We start from the raw sequence: 25,424 nt of genomic DNA on the forward strand, positions 1-25,424 counted from the left end.
AAACCGAGAACAGTTGCATTGATTTCCCCTGGTCCACGAGCTAACCAGGGACCAAATAGATGGTGCAGGTAAAGTGTGGGCAGCTCTAAGAGTTGTATGGCTATGAGGTAATACTCTTATCAACGGAGAGGCCCCAAGATCCTGGTGCAGTCGAAGGAGCCAGCGAGTCAAGGTTCCTATCTTAGCTCTGGTCCTAAAAGGCTGTGTGGCTTGGATTCGCAACTGTTGACCTTTCTAATGAAGGTTCCTTCTGCTAGTGAGGACTTTGGGAAATCTCGAGAATTTCTCAGAACTTAAAAAAGCAGTTCACTCCATAGAGGAACACAACCAGCTCTGGGGGCTACATCTCTGGGTGAACTTAGGGTGACCAGATGTGCACCCGCCTCAGTAAAGGGATTTAAAAAGATGGTAAAGGCTAGGGATATAGCTTAGTAGCCGAGTGATCACCCAACATGCATTTCAAAACAAGCAAACAACCAAACCAAACCAAAACCTCACCTCAAACCTTGCAAGGCCTGGCGTAGTCGCTCAGGCTACAAATCAAGTTCAAGGCCAGCTTGGACTACCTGATACCCCTTCTTAAACAAACAAAAGCTGGTAATTCACTTAACAAGACTTTTACTTTGCCTCACTTCAGTTCTGCCTGAGATCTGAAAATACCCTCATGTCTCTCATTAAAGACATTATTTTTATTTTGAAAGAGTAAGTTCTAAGAGTGCCTGGCTAAAATAAGGCTAAGGTGCAATTTAGTTTTAGGTAACGGAAAACTCTCACAGCCAAATAGATACCCTTATCTCTTGGAATCCAGTAGTGTGGTGGTGGTGGGGGAACAACAGTGAGATAGAGGAGCCCCACAATCCTACAGTCATAAAAGCAACGCAGATCACTCTCTCCACACTTGCTTTTTTTTTCTTTTCTATTTTGAGGGTTTGAAAAAATTCTGTAGCTTTATTTTTTTATAACCTCATCAACTGAAATCATGTCTTCTCTACTGGCTGTGTGCCTAACCTTGGGGCACATCTGTAAGGCATCTGTAGTAACACTTGACAATGACCTGGTCTTTAGCTGCTGCCTCATTCAGAAGACGTACAGAATGGGAGCTCCTGACTTCTTCCCTCCCTGGAGATAACACCAGTTGAACCAATAACTTTAGAATGTTGGAGGTCTCACACTAATGTTAACAACATATTAAGTCTAATAGTATCATACTTTGTAGATTAACTCAAAGGCACAATTCAGAGTAGAGTGGGTATGGGAAGATAAAGGGCAAAGTGTAGGAAGTTATTTCAGAAGCATGGGGAAAGAGTTTTTGCCCTTTATTTCTCCCTCATTGATGTTGCCTTAAAGATATGCCTCATTCAACTTCATTCCAACCAATAAAATACAGAGTTTTTGAAGTATTTTCTGAGATTAAAATGAAACAAACAAAAACTAATGAAGTCACTGGACCAGCAAAATGAGCAACAAAAGAACCTGTTGGAAGAAACCATATTTCATAGCTATGGTTGACATCGAACTTGTGTGTAGGTATGGAGTCTCTGAAATTTTCCCACATGTCCACACACAATGGGTAAGGTAAGCTATCTGCAGAAGTCACCTATTCAGAGACACATTTGTATCTATAGTGTAGGGGATTGGATACTCCCAAATTAAGCCAGAAAAAAATACAGTAATATTCAAGTTCAAATAAAGTAACTAAAGTGTATTTTCACAACTGGGATGTAAATAAGGGAAGTCACAATTGAAAATATTGACTCCTAATGATAGTTCCTACACTCAGATCAGCGCCTTGCTCAGCCATCATCAGAGAAGCTTCCTCCTGCAGAAGATGGAAACAAAAACAGAGACCACAAAGGACAAGGTATGGAGAGTGACAGACCTCAGAACACTCAGTCCCAGATGGGATGTCTCTATCAAATTCCTCTCTTTGGGGCTCAGGGAACCCCTCTGAAGAAGAGGCAGAAAGAATGTAAGAGCCAGGAAGGATGGAGGACACCAAGGAAACTTGACCTATGAGCTATATCCCTGACCATTGTTTTTCTTAGTGTTGTCTTTCCTACTTGCCTAATCGATTGGAGGAGCTAATGAAACCCCTTTTCTATACCTAGGATGCTACAGGATTGGCCTCTTTGCCCAATACCCAGTGTTCTAGTTCACAGCATCCCCCCCCCCAGTTGCTTACTGGTCCATTTTTTTTTCTATAGGCTTCAGGCTCCTCAAGGACAGGGAGCCTGTTTTATCTTCCACTACGCCCTGAGCACAGTGCCCGATACAGCCCGACCCTCAATCAGTTGTTCAATGCTGAAAGCCCAGCCCCATCTCTTTGACCTCTTACAGTCTTTGACTTCAACTGAATCTTTGAATGCTCCTGGGGGCATCCTCGGTGCTACAACCTTACAAATCCACTCAGGGTATGTATCAGCTATGAACAGCCACATTCTAACTGTTCAGCACGTTCTCCTAATGAGGAGGATTCTTTCATCAGAAGACAGCTGCAGTGAGAAGCGCCTGTGAAGGTAAACTGCAGCTTCCTCTAAGTATTTAAACTAATCTCAGCTTAAGTCAGCCTTCACACTGATCTAGCTCTAAGAAGATGGAAGGAAACAAAGGCATCTTTTCCAGGGGACTGTCTTACTTCTTTCACATCAGTTTTCAGGTATCTTTTAGAATTCCAATGCAGTAAACACTTTCTCTTCTTTCAGGTCCTGGACAAATACAAACTAAAAGATGATGCCAATCCATCTGATAGTATCTTGATATCAGAGTATATAGCAGACAACTTTCTGGATGGGAAAAGAACTGCATTTGAGTCTCACACTTAGCAGTTTTTCAAACACCCGTTTCATTTGATAGAATCCACACAACATAGAGCTCGTCTGTGCTTTCTCCCTCATTCCATTCTCCAAACTCCTCTTCCACCCTGTTTCCAGCAGTCTTCTTTCAGCTGACTCCCTGTTTTTGTTTCTGGTCTAGACCTTTAAAAGAAAATCCTATAAAACAAGAAACAGATCGAATGATCAGGCCCACAAGAATGGCTCAGGGAGTCACAACACATTTGGCTTAGGGCAAAGTTCTTCACTCTCAAATGAGCAAATACATTTTTTTCTTAGTGGATGGTTCTTTTTTATTTTTAGGTTTAAGCACTGATTTATTTATTGTGTGTGAGAGAGCACACAGTTCCACAGATGTAGGCACAGACAGAGCTCAGAGAGCAACCTAAGGAAGTCAGTTCTCTTCCTCCACCACACAGGCCCCAGGAATTGAATGCAGGTCGTCAGACTTGGCAGCAAGCAGCTTTACCTGCTCAGGAACATCACTGGCCCCTGAACATTCCTTAAGTGAATTGATAAAGTTAAGATTTAGAGCCGGGCGGTGGTGGCGCACGCCTTTAATCCCAGCACTCGGGAGGCAGAGGCAGGCAGATCTCTGAGTTTGAGGCCAGCCTGGGCTACAGAGTGAGTTCCAGGACAGGCTCCAAAACTACACAGAGAAACCCTGTCTTGAAAAACAAAACAACAACAACAAAAAAAAAAATAGAATAAAAAAATTCCATCATAGGACAGAACATGCATCCTTTAAGAAGGAGGTTTACAAAGAAATCTAACAACCCAGAACAACGTTGATATCAAAAGCACACTAAATCAAAGCAAACAAAACAAAAACAAATAACCCAAAATAAAATGGACCCTATAGTAGTCTCTCAACTATATTAGACATGTGTGCACGTAAGCCAAGAAAAGTTCATTACAATGTTAATAATACCTGTTGGGCTAGAAATGCAATAGGTGGTCTGTAGTTCTCTCTGCTTCTAAGTATCTCATGTACTTTTCTGCAGGAGACATTATTACGTTTATAATCAGAGAAAGAAAACCCTAAAAGATGTTTTCCTTTAGGCACAGATACTTCCTTGTTGTCAGTGATATTTTCCTTTGCATCTCAGCTCAGGCAAAACCGTAGGCGCTGCTCTGGGAGCAAACCTCCCACGGCCACCTGGCTCCCCTCGTTCCACAGGCAGCCCTGGCCCGGAGAAGAGATAGGCGTGGGAAAGCAATTCTGCCAGGCTCCTTTGTGCGCTTTGCAGGGCGAGCCGAGACCCGCGCTTGCTCTTTCACTCTGGCCTGTCTCCCTTAACTCTGCTGAGCATTTCCCCAGAATTATAATCCCCCCAAATAAGATTTTCTCTTCTCTAGGAGTCCATAATATCCAGATCTGGGGCAATATCACAAAAGAAGAAAGTTGTCCTGTGCTTCTCTCCAAAATACTGCCACAGTCATTGGCCTGGGCTTTAAGAAAAGCCTGTGTGAATTTGTAAGGTTAGTTTTAAACATTTGCTTAGGAACTCTCAATTTCTGCCTCTACTGTTATTCAAAATTTGAGGGCAGAACAGAATACCAGGACTACATATTGCAAGGCCTAAGCCAGGAATCTCGAAGGATGGAAATGGAACGCACTGAGAGGCAGGGCTTTTTATTATGAAGGTCTAATTTGGAAGTGACAGACTATGGTAGCCGACATACTGCCTTTTCTGGAGAGCAATTACTGACCTCAGGGGACAGATTTCAAGCCTGTCTATCTTCCCAGCAAAGGCTCCTGTAACAAGTTACATGCATGTTTTTCCTAGCCCAACCCTGCAGCAGTAGAATGTCGGCACTCAGAAGCTCTTTAGTTGTGAAAAAAAAAAAAAAAACAGCCAAATAATCTCCAACTTTTCCTACCCAGTCATTTAGATAAATGTTTGCTATTATTGGACTGACTCTCCACTGAGTCTAGTTAGATGAAACACTGTTTCACATAATCCTAGTTTTTGTGCCTACAGCGCCTCTGACTTCTACAGAGGGAGTGAATTAATTTCCTGATAGACCAGCGCATCTTGCTAACACAGCATTCACCAAGTATCTGTAAGAGCCTGCTGCTTATGGAGAGATCTCTTTCACCAGGTTTAGACCTCATTGTCTAGTCTGAAAGTTCCCTTTGAAGTGATTCAACACTTTCTGTAGGTGGGATACGCAGCACAAGAAAGCTCAGTGAATTATCCAAACTCACCAAGCACTCCAAGAAGCAGTCCTCAGCACAATTTTCTTCTCAAGAGTTAAATGAACCAAAGGAAAATGGACTTTGATTTGACACTCTGGAAATGTAAATCTGTAAACCTTTAACTCCAGTGCTTACCAAAATAGCGCAACAGGCTCCCGTGGATGGTTTGAAGTATGGAAATCACAGGCATTTGCACACTTCTTCCTTCTAAACAGTAGAAAACTAAAATGAAATAGAATCTGCTTTTGAAGCCTTATCCTTGCTTTTTTCCATAGGTTTGTGGGAAATTATTTATTTATTCATTTGCTAAGAATGCAACTCAGAGTCTTATGCATGTTAAGGAAACATTTTTCTCAACTGAGTTACATCTCAAACCCTTTATTATTATTATTTTTCTTAACTTCTGAGACAGTCTCTTTAAGTTGTCCGGGCTGGCCTCGAACTCTCCTTGCACATGTACTCTTTTTGCCTTAGTCTCTGGAGTAGCTGGCATTACAGACAGGAGCCAGTTGTATTTCTTTTCCATTTTAGTTTTTGGATTTACAGTCAAGTTATGAAGATGGTACAAAGAGCTCCTGCGTACTTGTCAGCCTGGATTAATTGCCTCAGCCTTACTCCTGACACACACAGCCTTTCATGGATCCTGGTGTATTTGTCCAAACCGAGGAAACAACACTGGGAGAGATGAGCTGAACTCCAGAGCAGGGATTTCCCAGCTCTAATGTCCCTCTGCTGTTTCGGTCTAACCCAGGAGACCACATCCCATTTAGCTGAGATCCATTGTCTGCCTTCCTCTGCTCTACAACAGCATCTCATTCCTTTTGTTTTCCAGGACCTCGAGGCTTTAAGGAGTGTGAAGTCTCAGGCAATGCACTGTCCTTTAAATTTTTTTTATGCTATTCTTCGGAGCTTTTGCAAAGAAATAAAGCAGCTTTCTCACTGTATCCACATAGGAAGGGGAGGATGTCTTCATCTCACTGGTAACAGTAACTCTGATAGTTTAAATAAGAACATGTTTCTCGGCTGCAAATTTAGTGTCCTCCAATCCGCATGTTATTATTTGGAAGTGAGTCTTTGAGACCAGAATCAGAAGGAAGGTGAAATTCTTTCGTAAGGAAGATATTTCTTTCTTTTTTTCCTCCATTTGTTTATGGAAACTTTAGTTTGATAAGTCTTTACACCCTAAAGGCATCTCTGCCAACGCAGCAATCCAAATTAAACCAAATCAGACCGAACTGGAAAAGCCCACCCTCCTGGGTGATTCCTGGCCTGGGGTGGGAGGTGGGGGCGGCGGTGGACGGAAGAACCACATGTCTGTTTTCTGGGATGCAGCTTATATACCCTGTGGGAGTGGTCTTGAGCCTCTCTGGGGGAGGAGCTGTGTTTGGTGGGCTTTGAAGGGGTGGGTGTAGGGAAAGAGATAAGGGGAGGGGAGTTGAGGTGGATCTTCCACCAGAACATAGTTTAATAAATAATAGTGTTTTTGAGTCTGTCGAGAGTGAAGCTAAAATTATAATTGTGCAGTGCAGCAGCTTTTGGCAGATATGCAAGATAACACTGGAATACAAGTTTAAAGACTAAAAATCAGGAGTCGAAGCAAGTGGATCTGTGAGTTCAAGGCCAGCTGATCTACAGAGAGAGTCCTGGGTCAATCAGAGATACATTGTGAGAACCTGACAAATCTAAAAAAAAAAAATGAAAACAAATGGATAAAAATAAATAGACGGGCTGGAGAGATGGCTCAGAGGTTAAGAGCACTGACTGCTCTTCCAAAGGTCCTGAGTTCAATTCCCAGCAACCACATGGTGGCTCACAACCATCTGTAATGAGATCTGGTGCCCTCTTCTGGCCTGCAGTCATACATGTTGTATAATAAATAAATAAATCTTTAAAAAAATTAAAAAAAAAAAAAATAAATAAATAAATAGACAAACCTCTTTATGGGATACTATCATGGCCCAGACATTTCATGTCAGTAAACTTTCATAACTGAAGCAAATTCCTTTAGTCAGTACACATTTTGTTTTAAATATGTAAGCTTCTATCGATTCCCAAACTCCTTTTACTTTCTTGAAAATAACACAACTTAACCTTCCCAGAGGGGGAATGGCGATTTCGCTGATGTTCACAGCAGTGATGTTGGTTGAACTTGATGGTCTGTGAGTATCTTCCAGTCTAAGTTTCTGTGGCTTAACTACCAGACAGAGCCATGAAATGATATCTTCATACGACCAAGAACCAGGGTTTTGTTTTTTATACATATTTATTTTGTTTTTAATTATGTGTTTGTATGTATGTGTGTCTGTGCACATACAGGATACTGAGGAGATACTGGCCCCTCTTGAGGGGGAGTTACAAGAGGCTGCGCCATATAAACCCAGATCCTCTGCAAGAGCAGCGCACACTCTTACCACTCAGCCATCTCTCCGGCCCTCATGGACCTGTTCTTAAGCTGTTTGCCATGGAATTTGGTGTCGTAGTCTCAGCCTTACTTACAAACCACAGGAAAGCAATAAATAGGTGTGCACACGAAGGGACCCAGAGCAGCAGAGAGCCATCACGTCCAAGCAGGTAGGAACTTTGTTCAGAAAAAAAAGTTCTGATCTGGGCCTGGAAGTCTCCATTTTGTCGGGGGTAGGATGGGGCGGGGGAGTGAGGGTGATAAAGGCCTGAGAGCCTCTCTAACACTCTGAGGGGCTGGGATGTCTAACGGTCTCCCAGCTGCTGTCGATGTCGATAAGTAGGACAAGGCAGGGAAGCCCACACACTTTAACTGTGGGGCCTGCTTGCTCACTGGGCCAGTAAGATGCTGAGTGGTGCAGAGATTTTCTCACAGGCTATGGTGTTTTAATTAATCGTGCATCATGCTAAGTGAAGAGGCTGGGAGAAAGGACCGGATCCCCAAAGCTGCTCTTTGACCTCCACCGAGGCAGGTGCCCCACCCACCCCATCATATATAAACAGTAATAACAAAGTAGAGTTATAGGACTAGAGAGATTGCTCGGTGCTTAGGAGCACCTGGTGATCTTGTAGAGGACCTGAGCTTGATTCCCAGCACCTACATGGTGGCTCACAACCTTATGTAACTCCAGTTCCAGTGGATCCAACACCCTCTTCTAACTTTTGGGGACACCAGGCAGGCCCACATGTGGTATGCATGCATACATTCAGGCAAACACTCATACACATAGAATAAAATTTAAAAAATTAAAAATAAGGAATTTAACTCTCTCTTAAACAAAACAAAACAAAACAAAACAAAACAAAACAAAACAAAACAAAACAAAACAAAACAAAACAAAACAAAAACTAATCAATGGGGCCAGGCAGTGGTGGCACACACCTTTAATCCCAGCACTCAGGAGGCAGAGGCAGGCAGATCTCTGAGTTTGAAGGCAGCCTGGTCTACAAAGTGAGTTCCAGGACAGCCAGGGTTATGCAGAGAAACACTGTCTTGAAATAAAACAAACAAACAAACAAACAAAAAAACCCACAACAACAAAAGCCAGTCAGTGGGAAGAATTCCTAAATCAGTTACCCACCCCCCCTTTTTTTTTTGGCGAGGCGGGTGGGCACAGGGGTGGGGGGGGTGGGGGTGTCAATGACAACAGCCAGAAATTTTAATTCATAAAACATCATAAGGTTAGTGAAGAAAACAAAATTAATCCTCATCTCCTGTTTTATTCAAAGACACTCAAGACTAGCTTTCCCTGCCCGTCTCTTCTAGTTGCAACCGTTGCCTGGTTGCTTAATCTTTAAAAAAAAAAAAATGTTTCAGACTTAACACAATAAAGAAACCAAAAAACAAAACAAATCTTTAAACAGAACTGCCTAGAACATTCCTTACTCTGTGGCTCCTTTGATGGTCACAGGACATATCCACTACATCAAAAGGCTCAGGGAAGCCAAGGCCTGGAGAGCAAGGCTTGGGTCAGAGGCGGAGGGGCCTCAGCCTCAGCGTGAGGGCTCCAAGCCCAGGCCCTTCACATGCCAGGGGTTATATCGGCTTCCTTGCTCTGCATGGGGTCCTGGGCGGTTCTTAGGCCTGGCTCCGTTCTGCTCTGGACTTCTTTTATCATGGGCTGGGGAAAGGAGACAATTCGCTTCCCCTGCCTACAAGGTTATAATGTGGTTTAGGAGATGAAGACCACCATGCAGCAGACTTTTTCTTTTGGGCCACCAACCAGCTCCCAAATCTCGCCATGGAGACGTATTAGTTATGAATGCCTGGCCTTAGGCTTGCCCCTCTATCCCTTATAACCTAGCCTGTTTCTCTTCTAACTGAATCTGTTTCTCTTCATCTGCGTTTTGCCTCGGGTTTTTTTTTCTTCACCTTTCTTTCCTTCCGTATATCTTACTTTCACTGCTTCTCGTGTCTGTCTGTCTGTCTGTCTGTCTGTCTGTCAGCTGCCTGGCTTCTGGCCTCCGGTGTGTCCCTCTCCTTCTCCCTCGTTCTCTCTTCCTTTTTTTCTCTCTCTTTTTTTTCATTACTATCCACAAGACAAGCTTGAGTCTTTATTCAAAGATAGGACACATGAAACAAAAAATGCCTTAAAAGCTAAGAAATGAAGTCATCTAACAGCACCATTATCCTACTTTGAGAAAACCCACAGATACAAAAGATTTATTAAGCAAAGGGCTGAATCTATTTACTGAAATCATTCCAAAGAAAAAATATTTTCACACACCAAACAAGTATTTCTAAGGAAAGGACCTCCTCAGTGGTTGAGCAACTACCTAGCATGAGCTCTGTCTGGGTTTCACTCCCAACTCGAAAATTATCTAGAATAATGGAGAATCTAAGATATGCAAAGCAATCATAATTGTAAAAGCAAATAAGCTTTATAAAAGGAAATCTGAAAAATAATGACGGTTTAGAACTAATTCATGTAGACATGGGCCTCCCCCCAAAAACAAAAAGCAAACAGAAATCATACAGATCTGAATGAAAAACAAGATTATTCTCCAACTCTGAATCAAAACCTCTGCAGTATGAACAAAGGAGCAACATCTTCACATTTTACATGTTTAATCATAAGCTGGACGTGGCTTGTGCGTGGGGTAAGAGTATCAAGGCAAGGCCATCCTCAGGTGAATAATGAATTCAAGGCCATCCTGGCCTTCTAAAGGCCAGGCCTCAAAATAAGTCTGACCCCAAATTTTTAGCCCACACATGTTATTCTACTTTTTCAAAGCACAACCAACACTGGCATTTAGTGGTCATATAAAAAGATCTCAGCCAGGTGTGGCGGCACACACTTCAATCCCAGGGCTCTGGAGTCAGAGGCAAGCAGATCTCTGAGCTTGAAGACAGCTTGCTCTGCTCAGCAACTCCAGGCCCACCAAGGATACATATTGAGACTGTTTCAAAGAACTTAAAACCAAGGTCAGGCATGAAGTGTAAGACTTCATTCCCAGCACTTGGGAATCAGAGACAGGAGGATCTGCCTGTGAGTTCAAGGCCAGCCTGGTCTACATAACAAGTTTCAGGACAGCCAGGGCTACATAGAAAAAATGTGTCAAAAAAAAAAAAAAAAAACCCCAAACCAAATCAATAAGATCTTTTTTCATTACATCAAAATATTAGTTATTACTTAACCCTCAAAGTCCTTTAAAATCTGAGTGTCTCCAACAGGCAGCCTTTTAAAGGTAATTGATAACGATTCAAAATGATTCTTCTAAACTATTAATATTAAATGCAAAAATATTTTATGCATCCTCTCCTCATAGTAGCCAAAGTATTCCAACTATCATACTTCGCACGTATTTCTTTTATGGCTACCAAAACAGACTAGTTCTTTGAGGTCAGAACTTTTCAGAACATGCTGTTATGTCATAAAAATAAAGAATAACAAATTGAACAAAAAATTCAGTTCTGTGTAAATTTATTCACCACCCATATCCTAAGTGTTCTTTTTAAAAAAATCTTTTTAATTTTACATACCAACCACAGTTCCCCCTCCTTCCCCTCCTCCTACCCCGCCCCCGCGCCCCCATCCACTCCCCAGAGAGGGTAAAGCCGCCCATGGGGAGTCAACAAAGTCTGGCATTTGAAGTTGAGGCAGGACCAAGCCCCTCCCCCTGCCTCAAGGCTGAGCAAGGTCTCCCACGGTAGGGAAAGGGTTCCAAAAAGCCAGTTCATGCACCAGGGATAAGTCCTGGTCCCACTGCCAAGGGGCCCCACAAACAGACCAAGCCACACATCTGTCACCCACATTCAGAGGGCCTAGTTCGGTCCCATGCAGGTTCCCCAGCCGTCAGTCCAGGGTCCATGAACTCCCACTAGCTCAGGTCAGCTGTCTCTGTGGGTTTCCCCATTATGGTCTTGACAACCCCCCCCCCTGCCCCCATCATACAATCCCTCCTTTGAGTGTTCTTTAAATACTAATACTGAACAGAAAGCTGAGTCCCCAGCTAGGGCAATCGGAGGAGGAGCCACAGCGGCTGGCAGAGCGAACCAGCAGGCTAGCGCCAGGGTCTAGTACCGCCAGGAGCCGCAGAAAGCACCTGGAGAGTGCAGTTTCGGTGTGTGCACGTGGCCTGGGTGAGCCTCGCGGAGTGGCAGTCGTTCGGGCAGGAGTCATCATGGACGAGAAGTTGTTCACCAAGGACCTGAACCAGTGGATCGAGCAGCTGAACGAGGGCAAGCAGCTCTCATTCAAGAGCCTCTGCGAGAAGGATAAAGAAATCCTGACAAAAGAATCCAAAATGCAAGAGGTTTGATGTCCAGTCACTGTGTGTGGAGATGTGTGTGGGCAATTTCATGACCTCATGGAACTCTTTAGAATCGGTGGTAAATCACCAGATACAATTTACTTGTTTATGGCGGACTATGTGGACAGAGGGTATCACTCAGTTCAATCAGGTACACTGCTTGTAGCTCTTAAGGTTCGTTGTCGTGAGCGTATCACCATACTCTGAGGGGATCATGAGAGCAGACAGCACACAAGTTTATGGTTTCTAAGATGAGTGTTTAAGAAAATACGGAAATGCAAACGTTTGGAAATACTTCACAGACCTTTTTGACTGTCTTCTTCTCACTGCCTTGGTGGATGGGCAGATCTTCTGTCTACATGGTGGTCTGACGCCATCCATATCCACACTGGATCCCATCTGAGCACCTGATCGCCTACAAGAAGTTCCTCATGAGGGTCCATGTGTGACTTGCTGTGGTCAGATCGAGATGACCGTGGTGGCTGGGGGATACCTCCTCGACGAACTGGTTATATTGTTGGCCAAGATTTTTCCGAGACATTTAATCATGCCAATGGCCTCACGTTGGTGTCCAGAGCTCACTAGCTGGTGATGGAGGAATATACCTGGTGCCATGATGGAATGTAATATCCATTTGCAGTGCTCCAAACTATTGCTATCTTTGTGGTAACCAAGCTGAAATCACGGAACTTGATGACGCTTGTAAGTATTCTTTCTTGCAGTTTGATCCAGCACCTCGTAGAGGCAAACCACGTGTCCCTCCTGGTACCCAAGACTGCTTTCATCTGCTCCTCCCCATCTCGGAACAGCAGCCCCTCACTCACCACGTCATGACATCCCAGCTCACTCATGCTCCTCTCACAGCTCCCTGCAGCTGCACTCAAAGCACAGCACACAAAACTACTGTCCTCCTTCTCTCTTGTTCTTATCTCTTCTCCTACTTATTCTCTCTGCCCACCAGCCCTGCCTATCCCAGTCCTGCCTAGCTATTGGCCACTCAGCTTTTTATTAGACCAATCAGGTGCCTTAGGCAGGCAAGGTGAAACAAATGCAACACATCTTTACGTCATTAGCAGAGGCGGCAGAAACCAATGCAACACACCTTTACGTAGTTAAATACTCCACCACACTGCCCCTCCTCCCCCACCCCAAGTTTCCCCCATAGTCTTGCCTCTTTTCTCTGCTACAATCAGCATGGTTTCTAACTCTGGTTTAGAACTCTGTTCACACCAGGCTTGGATCCCTCATAGAAGGAAGAGTAGACAACTTAATATGGGGTGGAGAGGGATATTGTGACTATAAGAGTCCAGGTGGACCACGGTCAGTCTTACAAACAGCACTCAGCCAGCCTGGTGCTCACCGGGCAGTGCTGGGCCTGTGAGAGCTGGAATGCAGAGAGCTGCTGCTGCTGGTGTACTGCTGTCTTCACCCTGGAAAGGAAGCCAAGCTGGGCTGTTCTGGAGCCTTCTCTTTGGACAGCACTCTGGGACGTACTGTGGAAACAACGTCTGGACAGTGACTTGCTAAGGGGGCACATGAGAACTTATCCCTTTCTTCAGTTATTATTTTTTACGATAGCTTGTATGTAAGATATTAAAATCATAAATCTCAAAACAAATTTAACCTTTCATTCTCTATTTATAATTTTATAGCGTTCTCCTTAAATCTTGTAAACTTCAACAATCATTTATTCAATCAAATGAAGAAACAGTTGGTTTGAAAAGAGATTGTAGCCAGTGGTGGTTACACCTATAATCCCAGCACTTGGGAGGCAGAGGCAGGCAGATCTCTGTGAGTTTGAGGCCAGCCTGGTCTACAGAGAGAGAGAGTTCCAGGACAGGCTCCAAAGCTACACAGAGAAACCCTGTCTCAAAAAAACCAAAATAAAAAAAGAAAGAAAGAAAGAAAGAAAGAAAAGAAAGAAGCGATTATAAATTGCTTTTTCATCAGGTTGATGGAATAGAACGTCCTCTTCTGGAACTTGATGTCTTCTGAGTTGTAGCCGATGGTTTGAGGACAGCATCAATGTGCATCTTATTAGCTTGCTTCTACTCCTACTTTCTCTGTCCTCCAAGATCTAAGCCACAGCACTCAAGCCCTTAGCTATTTTCAAGTTAAGCTAACAGAGCATATAAAATCTGCCCATTTCAGCATAAAACAAAGCGTGAGTCCCAAGTGACAGGTGGTGCCTTATAAAAGTGTCTCCCACCACTGTGTGTGTGACAGCCTGTCTGAGAGCTCTGGAGGAAGTGCGGTCTGCATGCCAACCAAGAGAACTGAATTCTAGCCACTGCTCGGCCTTTGCACTTGGATAACCTGGGATGGGATGCGTAGCCTCTGTGTTAGGAGAACCCGGGATGGGATGCGTAGCCTCTGTAGGCCTACCAGTTACTCTCATGGTGTCTTTCGAGTGCTAGTTTTTCACTATCCCATCTTGCTGCTTTTGAAAGGCACCAGGTTTGCATTTCCAGGGAGTGTTTCTCTTTTTCTATGACGCCATAAACTGATTTTGCCAATTTTACGCCTAACCTATTCTTCAGTAAGTGGCAACTTGAATGCTATTTTATACCAGAGACCAGAAGAAGAAAAACATGGAAACTTCGACCTTAGTTCTTTAATAGATAAGCTGTGTTGTAAGATAGCCACGGCTTAGTTAATTTTGTGCAGAGCTGTTGCTGAACTCTTATTTTCCTTAGATGATTATACACACACACACACACACTCACACACACTCACAAACTCGCAGACTCACACACACATACACATACTCACATCTACACATACCCACACACACCCATATACTCACACACTCACAAATACACACACACATATACTCACACACACACTCACACACACATACCCATATACTTGCACACTCACAAACTCTCATACACCCATACACTCACATACTTACAAATTCACACACACACTCATATACCCACACACTCACAACACATTCTCATACACACACACACAAATTATGCCATTCAGTATTTCTCATTGCTGGTAACAAATATCCTATTAGAGTTAGTTTTGTCCACACGGAATCTATGTTTGTTGATAGAGCTATAAAGAGTCAAGAGGAAAGCCTATGCCTGTTTCCTGAACATTTTTAGCTTAGTATCACGGTAGGCACTGTGGCAGTGTAAAACAGTCCAGGATGGTGGCAAAGACTGTGGCCTGTGTGTGCTAAGTCTTCTGACTCTATAATTTGCGAGCAGGATGAGATTATGTAAGCTGTTCATTTCCCCAGTACCTCAGACTTCTCAGATTCCATAGGCTGTAACTCACTGAAACGTGATAATCAAATGAGCTAAAGCAGTGGAACTCTTACAATAAAACCACTCGCTACATTTTACATGCTGTTATTATTGTCCTCATGACCTGAAATGGGGGGAAGGGGAAGTAGGCAGGACAGGAAGCGACATCAAGAAACAAAAAGATGCTGACAGCAGGTTCAGAAATGGGGAAGGAAAATACTTTCCGTATCTGGTTCCTACATTGAGAGCTCATTTCCTGTGCACTAATGACACCTTTTTTTTCTTTTTAAGACAAAACTTACCGTGTAGGTCCGGCTGGTTTTGAACTCATAATTCTCTTATATCAGCCTCCTGAGTGCTTAGATTATTGACATGTATTACAGCACCTGGCAGGACAGCACATATACGTCCCCTCCCCCCCCACCGTGTGTGTGATATTTTAAAACAATTTCATATATACCATCTAATTTGATTATCAATAATCCAGAGAGGCAAAGTCTCTCCTTTTTTTAAAAATTTTTTTTTCTTTTATGTGCATTGGTGTTTTGCCTGTATGCATATCTGTGTGAGAGTGTCGGATCCTCTGGAATTGGAATTATAGACAGTAGTGAGCCACCATGTAGGTGCTGGTAATTGAATCTGGGTCCTCTGGGAGAGCAGCCAGTGCTCCTAACTGCAGAGTCAACTCTCTAGCCCCAAGGCAAGGTCTCTTATAAAACTCGGGGAATACTTCTAAATCTCTTAGAATGTGGGCAGCTCAGGCTGTAGGACAGAAGTTGAGTATGCTAAAATCCAGCATTGAAGAGTACTGCATGCCCTGTTTCCCAGGTGTGTTCTAAGAGCTATGGTTATTGGGCTTGTCTACATGTCATCAGAGAAGTAACATGCTGCCATGTCGTTGCCCAAGATACATCTGCATACTCACTGCATACTCACTTTGTGCTCCTTGGTGGTGCCAAGCATATTTTGCATGTCTCACCTAGCTTTTATTGTGTAAGAAATGCTTTCCTTTTTTTAACATCCATGCCAATGCGTTTTCTCTGATGAGTCTCAAGAGACACTTGCTTGTTGACTTTGTTTGTTTCCCCTCAGATGGCAAGGCAGTATTCTGTAGATCAGAAACATTCAAAATACTGTTAGAGGACAGAGAACATAATCTCTAGCTGGGTATTAGGAAATACCTATCAGCTACATTAATAGTTTGCTGCTTGTAGTTGTTATCAACTTCACTCAACTTAAAGTCACCTGGGAGGAGAGTCTCAATTAGAGATTGTCCAGACGAGATTGGCCTGTGCATGTCTGTGGGTGGTTGTCTTAACTGTTGTGAGAGGACCCAGTCTGACAGCAGCAGCACCGTGGTTCCAGGAGATGGACTGTAAAAGAATCGAGAAAGATGGCTGAGCATCCAGCATGCCTGCAGTCATTTCTCTCGGCATTTGATTATGGCTGTCCTGTGACCAGTCATTGTAAGTTCTTGTTACTTGCACTTCCCTGCTGTGGTGGAGTGTAAACTGGAATTATAAGTTAAATGCACTCTTCCTCCCCCAAGCTGTTTTTGTTGTTGTTGTTGTTGTTGTTGTATTTTATTAGAGAAACAGAAATGAAACTAGAGCATTGTGGTTAATTAAGATAATGAACACCAGCTACTTGAAAGTGTCTGCTACGTATGGGGAATCCGGTGAATTTCCCTGAGGAAATGAACAAATATCTAGTCACCATAGGCAGGGCACTGACAACAGACCGAAGAAATGATTCCACCAAAGTCTAGTAGAGTGAACTGGTGAGTTTATTGGGTGACTTACAGTGGTGTGGCTGGGGAGTTCCCTATAGGACCATGGATGACTCCATAGTAGCTGCTTGAACAAAAGCCCACCCGGCATGGATGACAACTCATGAAACCCGCATCCTTAGAGTTCCAGGCCAGCTGAGGAACCTTCTTGCCCTGGAAATGGTTTGTTGCTTTAGAATCTTGGTGAAGGGCTTTGTGAATCGTGTGCCCTTAGAAGGCCCCAGCCGTCGTCAGCCTTCTAAGTTTCATTTCTTTTCTAGGATTGGCATGTTTCATTTACTTCTAGAGACTTAGGAGACTCCCCACTCCTTCCAGAAGGGAAGGTTCCAATTTACAGGAAAGACTACACAACACACTACTCCTTCCTCTAGCTCTTACATTCTTTCCACCAACTCTTCCTCAGCTTTCCCTGAGCCTTGGAGGGGTGATATAGGTGGCTGATTATTTTTCTCCACCTATGGCTGAGCACTGGGCCACCGTCATAGTAACAGTCCAAAGTTTATTAAGGTACACAATATTTTGGTGAACACAATACCACCACATCTCCTCTCTTTTTGTCTAAAATTAAAAAAGCTTATAACTAATACAAGAAAAACTATTTTCAATAAGTATATGCAATATACAGTCAAGATTACATTAACAACGTCTAGTCCATTAACATTTGACAGATCCAGACAAAAAAATTCCATTATATATATTACCAATGTAAAGTCCAGTAACATCTGATAAACTCAGACCAAAAAATATATCTTCAAGAGCTTGACTGATTGTCGAGCTCTACACTTCACAACCCATTGCAAAAAGAAGTTTTTCTCCACTATTAATTGAGCCTGACAGCAGTAGTATTGTGTACGATTTTTTAAAAATGCTTAGAAGGCAATTGAACAGGTACATCACATCTATTTAACAGAACAAGGGCATGGCCTTCCTTTGAGGACTACGACCTCCAGGCATGGCTCCTGCTCTGGTTTAGTGCCGTCTGAGTTACTGCCTCTAGATCAAGCTTTATATCCACCCCAAAGCTGTTAGTAACACTTGGAGCAGTTGTACCACTATGGCACCAGCAGAAACATTTGGGCATCTTGGAGCCATAACATGTGGGGTTCATAGCTGAGCAGAACCTTGGGTGACAATCCCCCCCCCCATCTTGTATGGAATCTTCTGGCACTATGAAAGTCAGCCAGCAGGAGAGGACCTTCCAGTCTGTCCCAGTCTGAGTTCTCCATGTCCTGCAGTCAGAACATAGTGTCTTCAGCAACAGTGACTTACCCATGTAGCTCTAGCATGCAAACAACAGCAAGGCAATAAACAGTCTTACTGATTTGTGGGGTCTCCATGAAATCTTTTCTTGAGAGGTTGGGTAGGATAACTGAAGGCTCACTCATCATCCATTCCAAGTACATGTCAGTTGTACTCAGGCAGCTAAGGTGATGCTAATTTGAAACATGAGCAAGGTCCAATACAGAACAAAAATATCTTGACACTTCGACCATTTTTTTTTTTCAGAAAGCAGTATTGGGTAGAACAACATACATATAATACAGTATGCCATCTAGCTAACTATAATCAAGCTCCAGTTGTCATGAGATATCTTTCTTTCTGATCTTGGGGTGCTGTGATCACTGGGCTGTTGCACATCTCCTCCTCCCTGGCCATCTTAGTGGGGCAGCCTTGCACTGCCTCGCTGGGCTCAGACCCAAGCAGGGGACAGGGCTGTACTCTGTCCTGCTGCAGAACTGACTCTCCAGTTGTAAAAGACTCTGACCCAGCACTATGGTCCTTGCTTTCTCATCAGTTCTTGTAAGGACACTGCTTTCAGATGATTTGGCATTGGCTGCATGGCTTATCACTTGTTCTTGAGAGCATGCAACCACCAGGACATCAAGGGGGCTTACTGTCCCGTACCACACGGAAAGGTAGGCACATCAGGATTGCCCCATGAACATTTTGCCCTCACATGGATCTGTTTTGGCTGCATGCACCAGCACTCATTAGAGGGATGGCACAATCATTCCTCCCCAGCTCATGTTTGGTTCTGTCAACCTTTGTTCACCAATCATGTCAGGTTGTCGAGTCCGCCTCGTCCAGCAAGGAAGACGCAACACCAGGCTCTTCTCCAAGCAGTTTATTCAGGAACCTTGAAACAATCGTCTGACTTCTGACCCCGGGGAAAGTCAACCCACAACCTAAAGAGCTTCTGGTCAGCCAACCCCAATCTGCCATGTAGGTACTGCGGATAGGTCCACGTGCGTGGAAGCAAGCCAAATCCTCAGCCTTAGCCAAATGAGTTGTTTATCACAGAGAGTGCCCACCATCAGGAGGGTGGAAGGCAGAGCACCATCTTTGAGGTGTGGCTGCATGAAGCTCTCTATATCAGGTGACCTGTCCTGAAGAGGAGTGAACAAATGTCTTTTCACCCTAGGGTAGGACACCTAACAGACCTAAGACATGATTCTATCCAATTCTGGTATATGAACTATTGCACTTATGGGGATTTTGTTCATTTGTTTTATAAGAATATGGGTGATGGGTTGCTTATAGGACAATGATAACTCAAGGACACTGCATCACAAAAGCCCATCTCAGCAAGGGTGACAACTCCTGAAAGCTGCATCCTTGGAGCTCCCTGCATGACTTACAGGCAGCCTGGCCAACCACATCATCTTCTCACCCTAGTAATTCTTTTTTTTTTTTTTTTTAAAGATTTATTTATTTATTTATTTATTATGTACACAGAAGAGGGCGCCAGATCTCATTATGGATGGTTGTGAGCCACCATGTGGGTGCTGGGAATTGAACTCAGGACCTTTGGAAGAACAGTTGGCACTCTTAACCTCTGAGCCATCTCTCCAGCCCATAAACGATTTTTTTAAAGAGTAATTATTTATTGCTCTTAAAGCCTTGGGGCAGAGCCTCGTGATTATTGTTTCAGGGGATTGTAAGTTTTTTTTTTTTAAATTTTATTTACTGGACCTTATATGTTTCATTTATTTCCAGACTTTTATGAGCCCCCTTCTTCCTTCCACGAGGGAATGTTTTAACATAGACACAATTGTTGCCCAATAGAAGTGTATTAAGCAAATTTAATTATTATGATATTGATATGGTCTAGCCCATGTTAAACGGAGGTCAAGAAACATTTGTTAAATAAATGAATCTACTAGGTATGTATTAGTTTGACCCTCAAGTTAGGTGTGGAATTCAAAGCTCTGCCTCAGGTCACAAACTGCTAATTGGAAGACCTTGTTTGTACATCCAGCTAGGTTATAGTATAGTACAGTGTGATGGTCCAAGTGAGAACTTGGGGCCCAGCCAATCCACTTGGTTTGGTATCCTTGCTCAGAAACTCACTAGCTCTGTGAATTTTAGGAAAGTTATGCCTCAGTTCCCTCATCTATGAAGTAGAAATATTTCCAACCTCCCAAATTCACTGGGAGGATTCAGTGAGATAACACATATGATGCATTAGATGCTGTGCCTGGCCCTGCACACACACACAGCTGTCATTGTTGAGTAGAGCTTCATGTTACATGCCAAGAAGGCTTCAGTTTTTCAAAAGAAATTTCAGTAAATTATCCAGGAGTGTTCTCATAAGGTGGGTGATCATAACTACAGCCACTGCTGTAGTAGATCACTTCATTATCACAATAATTTTGCAGATTATAAGAATTCTGTCTAGAGAGCTTAAATGAATTCTCAAGAACAATTCCTTCAAGACAGACTGAAGTCAGGTGCCCGCAGTGGTTCAGGCTGAACATGGAGGCGAACAGGAGGACATGGATGAATTCTTCCTTGAGATATAGCACATTTGCCAAGATTCCAATCCAGTGGTTCTGAAACAGGTCAAGTACTAGTTCATGTTTCTGGAACATACTGTGTTTACTTGAATTCTAAAGATGTGAAGGTCTGGGATAACAACACAGAAAGAAGTAGGCCAATAAAATGTTGGAAAATGCCGAGGCATTCACGGCCACTCCTGCACAGTCTGTGTGTGGGAGGGAAACAGAGACCTGCATTACAATGGACAAATGAGCCATTCAGCCGCGAGGACAATAGGAACGCTGTGGTTGTTCTGAAGAAAGTCTCCTATCTGCCCAGTTCCAGATGATTCAGAACCAGTATCTTCCTCCCTTTGTCCTCAATTTTGCTACTTTGGAAGCCAGCATATCAACTTCTTCCCAGAGAAGCCCTCCCGTTATCAGTCCCAACGGTCACAAGCCTTCTTTTTCTCGCCTGTCTCTCAAGGCTTCACTGACCAGAGAGGTCTTTTTGGTCAGTAAAGCAGAACAGTTCAGCAAAAAAATATCTCTCTCTCTCTCTCTCTCTCTCTCTCTCTCTCTCTCTCTCTCTCTCTCTCTCTCTGTGCTTGGCACCAGTACCTTAGAAAGTGGAAATTAAAGAATGCATTTCCTATTCGGAATGAATGTGGAAAATCACCAGAGAAAACCTTAATGGAACAGAGACCCATGAAACACTATAAACAAGCTCTTTTCAGACAGTCAGCTCCCTACCTCTAGGCTTGCTTTGTTTCTGCTCAGCCTGTAGGTCAGGCTGTATACAATATTGGCAACCACTAGGCAAGTCTGAGCATTCAAAAAATACAGGAGTCACACGATGGGCTGAAATTCTCAGCTCTAATATGCCGAGGTATAGCATCCAAAACAGATATTCTAAAAATCATCAAGCTCATTCTCCTACGTTTAAACAAATCTAAGTGAATTCATTAGTAATTGAAGAAACGAAGAGATTTAATTACTGAACACCTGGCATTTTACTCAGTGTTGGAACAGGGAGCAGATCATTACAAGCCATTAAAAAGAGCGACGGAACAATGGAAAGACACTTGAAAGTCCATTTTCGTAAGTGGCTAACGATGTAAACAGAATGCAGCTAGATGCATAAATGTATGGATGGTGCCCCAGGACCTCAGGGTAAGAGAAGAGAGCTTTGAAGTACAGGTGTGAGGGAAACCTCCCTGGAAGAGGTTAGCTTTGTGCCGAGTTTTTAAATGAGTGGGGTGGAGTGAAAGGTTTACTCGGGGAGTGGATACTGCTGCTCTGCCCTCTCAGCCACGAGTGCGCTCTAGATGTCATTCTATCTCACTTCCTAGCACACTTGCTGGGGCAGAAGGACAAACCGGACGGCAAACCAGACGGCACTGGGTTCTTCAGTGAAATTCTCACTTTCCAGCTCAGCCCAGTCTCCACTTGCTCGCTCATTCACTTCATGGTTTTGTTGTTTTGTTTTTTTAGCACTAACATGTTTTTCTGTCCTTGAAGGGTTTAGGTCAGAGGCAGAGATGCAGCTCAAGTAGAGTGTATGCCTAGTGCGCACGGACAAGATCTAGGTTCCGGCCCCCCGCACCACATGGATCACATGTGGTGGTATACATACACATTTCTAGCACTTGGGGAGGAAGTGTCTTGTCTTCCTTCTGAAGCGTCACAAGCCAGGCCTCCATTGTTTCTCTCCGCATTGCCTTCCAAGTTTCCACAAGAGCTCATTAAACTCTGAGCATCTAATGGCTTTTCCAGCTCAAAGCTCCAACACGCTTTAGTTTCTTCACACAAAACATTCCAAGGCATAAAAGCCACATAGTCGGGCCTGTCACAGCAACACCCCATTCTCTGGCACCATTTTCTGTCCTGCTTTGCTTTTTGCTATGATAAAAACACTGGCCATATCCAGCTTGGAGATGAAAGACCTTGTTGGACTTATAGGTTATAGTCTATCATCAAGGGAAGCCAGGACCCCAGAGGCAGGAACTAAAGCAGAGCTCATAGAGGAGTGCTCTTTATTGGCTTGCTCAGCTACCTCTCTCATACAGTGCAAGCCCACCTGCTGAGGGATGGCACTGCCCATAGTGGAAAAGGCCCTCCTCTACCAACTAGCAATCAAGGAAATGCCCCAGAGACATACCTATAGGCCAATCTGATTGAGGCAATTCCTCAGTTGAGGTTCTTTTCTCCCATATGTGACAACAAAGAATATTTGTGAGGGTGTCATTATAAAAGAGACCCAAGAGAGTTAGAAGCAGCCAGGCAGTGGTGGTGCACGCCTTTAATCCCAGCACTCGGGAGGCAGAGGCAGGTGAATCAGCAAGTTGGACACCAGCCTGGTCTACAGAGAGAGTTCCAGGACAGCCAGGGATACACAGAGAAATCCAGTCTCAAACAAACAAACAAACAAACAAACAAAAAGCAAAAACAAAAACAAAAAAACCCCCACCAAACAACACCCCCCAAAACCAAAAAACCCAAAACAAAACAAACAAACAACAACAACAACAACAACAACAAAGAGTTAGATGCTTCCTTCCACTATCTGAGGAAAGAATGAAAAGGTACGTGACCTAGAAAGTAGGTCCTCACTTGTCCTGATTCAGTCAGCACCTAGATCTTTGTCTTCTGAGCTTCTGAAACTGTAAGAAGCAAATAACTGAACGCAAGTTATGCACCTACATACATGAAGGCAGAGCACTCATACACATAAGATAAATTAATCTTTAGGCTAGGCAGTAGTGACACATGCCTTTAATCCAAGCACTTGGGGAGGCAGAGGCAGGCAGATCTCTGTGAGTTCAAAGCCAGCCTGGTCTACAGAGCAAGTTCCAGGACCGGCTCCAAAGCTGCACAGAGAAACCCTGTCTTGAAAAACAAAAATAAAAAGGAAGGGAGGGAGGGAGGGAGGGAGGGGGAGAAGGAGAGAGAGAGAAAGAGAGAGAGAGAGAGAGAGAGAGAGAGAGAGAGAGAGAGAGAGAGAGAAGGAAGGAAAGGAAGGAAGGAAGGAAGGAAGGAAGGAAGGAAGGAAGGAAGGAAGGAAGGAAGGAAGGAAGGAAGGAAGGAAGGAAGGAAGAAAGGTTAGTCTTTAAAGGGGGCTGGATGGAGAAGCCTGGCAGCGGTGGTGCATGCCTTTAATTCCAGCACTTGGGAGGCAGAGCCAGGCAGATCTCTGTGAGTTCGAGGCCAGCATGATCTAAAGAGCGAGATCCAGAACAGACACCAAAACTACACAGAGTAAACCCTGTCTCGAAAAAGCAAAAAACAACAACAACAAAACAAAACAAAAAACAGACAAGCAAACAAAAACAAACCACAAAAAGGTGGGGTGGGGCTGGAGAGATGGCTCAGGGTTAAGAGTACATTCTGCCTCTTTTGCAGAGGACCTGAATTCAATTCCCAACACCCACATGGAGTGGCATACAGATGTCTGTAACTATCCCTCCAAGAGATCCAATGCCTCTGGGCTCCATGGGCCCCTGTGTGCAGACACACACACACACACAGTTTAATTTTAAAATATTGCAAAAAAGTAATTTGTTATTGCCTACTCTAACCTGCATCGCTCATAGTGTTTTGTTGCAGGAGCCTGGTAATGCAGTAAGACCATACATAGACTGTGGTCGGTTTCATACAACTGGGTGTGAACCCTGGGGAAACTAGTGGCAGGCTCAGCTGAGAATGCCGGACCTTGGAGGACCGGAGGCTTCAGTTGCTGGTTCTGGGCGCCCTCTAGTGGTGCATGAGTTTGGTGCTTTAGAGGGTGCTCACAGAATTACCAGATTTGGGACCACACAACTATTACAATGCTTTTTCTTTTCAAGGTTTTCTTTTTCTTTTTATTTCTTTTTTGGAGACATCTTCCCATTCTGTAGGTCAGGCTGGCCCAGACCTTACTGGGTAGCTCAGGTTGGCCTGGAAATTGTGATAATCCTTATGTAGGCTCCCAAATATTGGGATACAGGTGTGAGCCACCACACCGGGCTTAGAATCGTTTTCTACAAGAGTTTGTCATTGTAGGTATGATAAACTCGGGCATACACATGTTTGAACCAATACGTTGAAAAAAATGGTCTGACTCAAAGGAGCAGGCTGGATTTCCTGGCTGGCAGGGGAAAAGACGTCTGTAGTTCTACGGAGAATGAGTGAACAAGAGTGGGAGGCGGAGAAACAGGATCCCTTGTGGATATCTGTAGCACAAGGAGAGGAATAGCTGTTTCAGCGGGGAAGTTGGGTATTTCCTGGCTAAGGTCAGAGGAATTTACAGTTTGACCCCGAATGGGACCAGCTTCTCCATGCCACACAAAACAGTATGTATTCTCCTCTACTTCCTATCCCTACCAGCACAGCCTCTACCTCTGTTAAATCAGTGCAGAACTCTGTAAGGTTAAGCTAGCTCTAATTGTCTCCTCATGTGTACTTCCCTCTGTTGGCGTCCCTTATGATCTCTGGCTGTACCTTTCACGCGACCGTGCTCAAAATATGCAGAGAAAACCTCTTGAGATCATCCTCGTTAAACTTTCATGTCCTGGTCAGTTCTATACCACAGTTATCCACAAGTACGCTAACTTTCGCACACACACTCCCCTTCATATACTGAAGATGGTTATGTCTTATTAGGTCTTCTTGCCCATGTCTAGAGGCTCCGAGCTTTTTGGAACGAGAATAAAAGAGGTTTCGTAAGTTGTGGGCACCATGATTAACTGGGCAGGTGTTTTATTTACACCTCAGCAGCCTGTCTTCCCCGCCAAAAATGCAAAGTTCTTACTGAAGAGTCAGAAGGCAGAGACCTGACACTGATGTGGCAGCCAAAATACAAGCTTATGTCCTAGCGGAGCGGCCTTGCGT

General features: G+C 43.8%; 1 pseudogene; it reads left to right on the forward strand.

The window, feature by feature from the left end:
• Positions 1 to 11,602: 11,602 nt before the first annotated feature.
• On the forward strand, positions 11,603 to 12,734 carry LOC102921154 (serine/threonine-protein phosphatase 2A catalytic subunit beta isoform pseudogene; annotated as a pseudogene).
• The last annotated feature ends 12,690 nt before the right edge of the window (positions 12,735 to 25,424 follow it).

The sequence above is a fragment of the Peromyscus maniculatus genome, chromosome 4 (genome assembly GCF_049852395.1).
Source record: "Peromyscus maniculatus bairdii isolate BWxNUB_F1_BW_parent chromosome 4, HU_Pman_BW_mat_3.1, whole genome shotgun sequence".
Taxonomy (NCBI): Eukaryota; Metazoa; Chordata; class Mammalia; order Rodentia; family Cricetidae; genus Peromyscus; species Peromyscus maniculatus.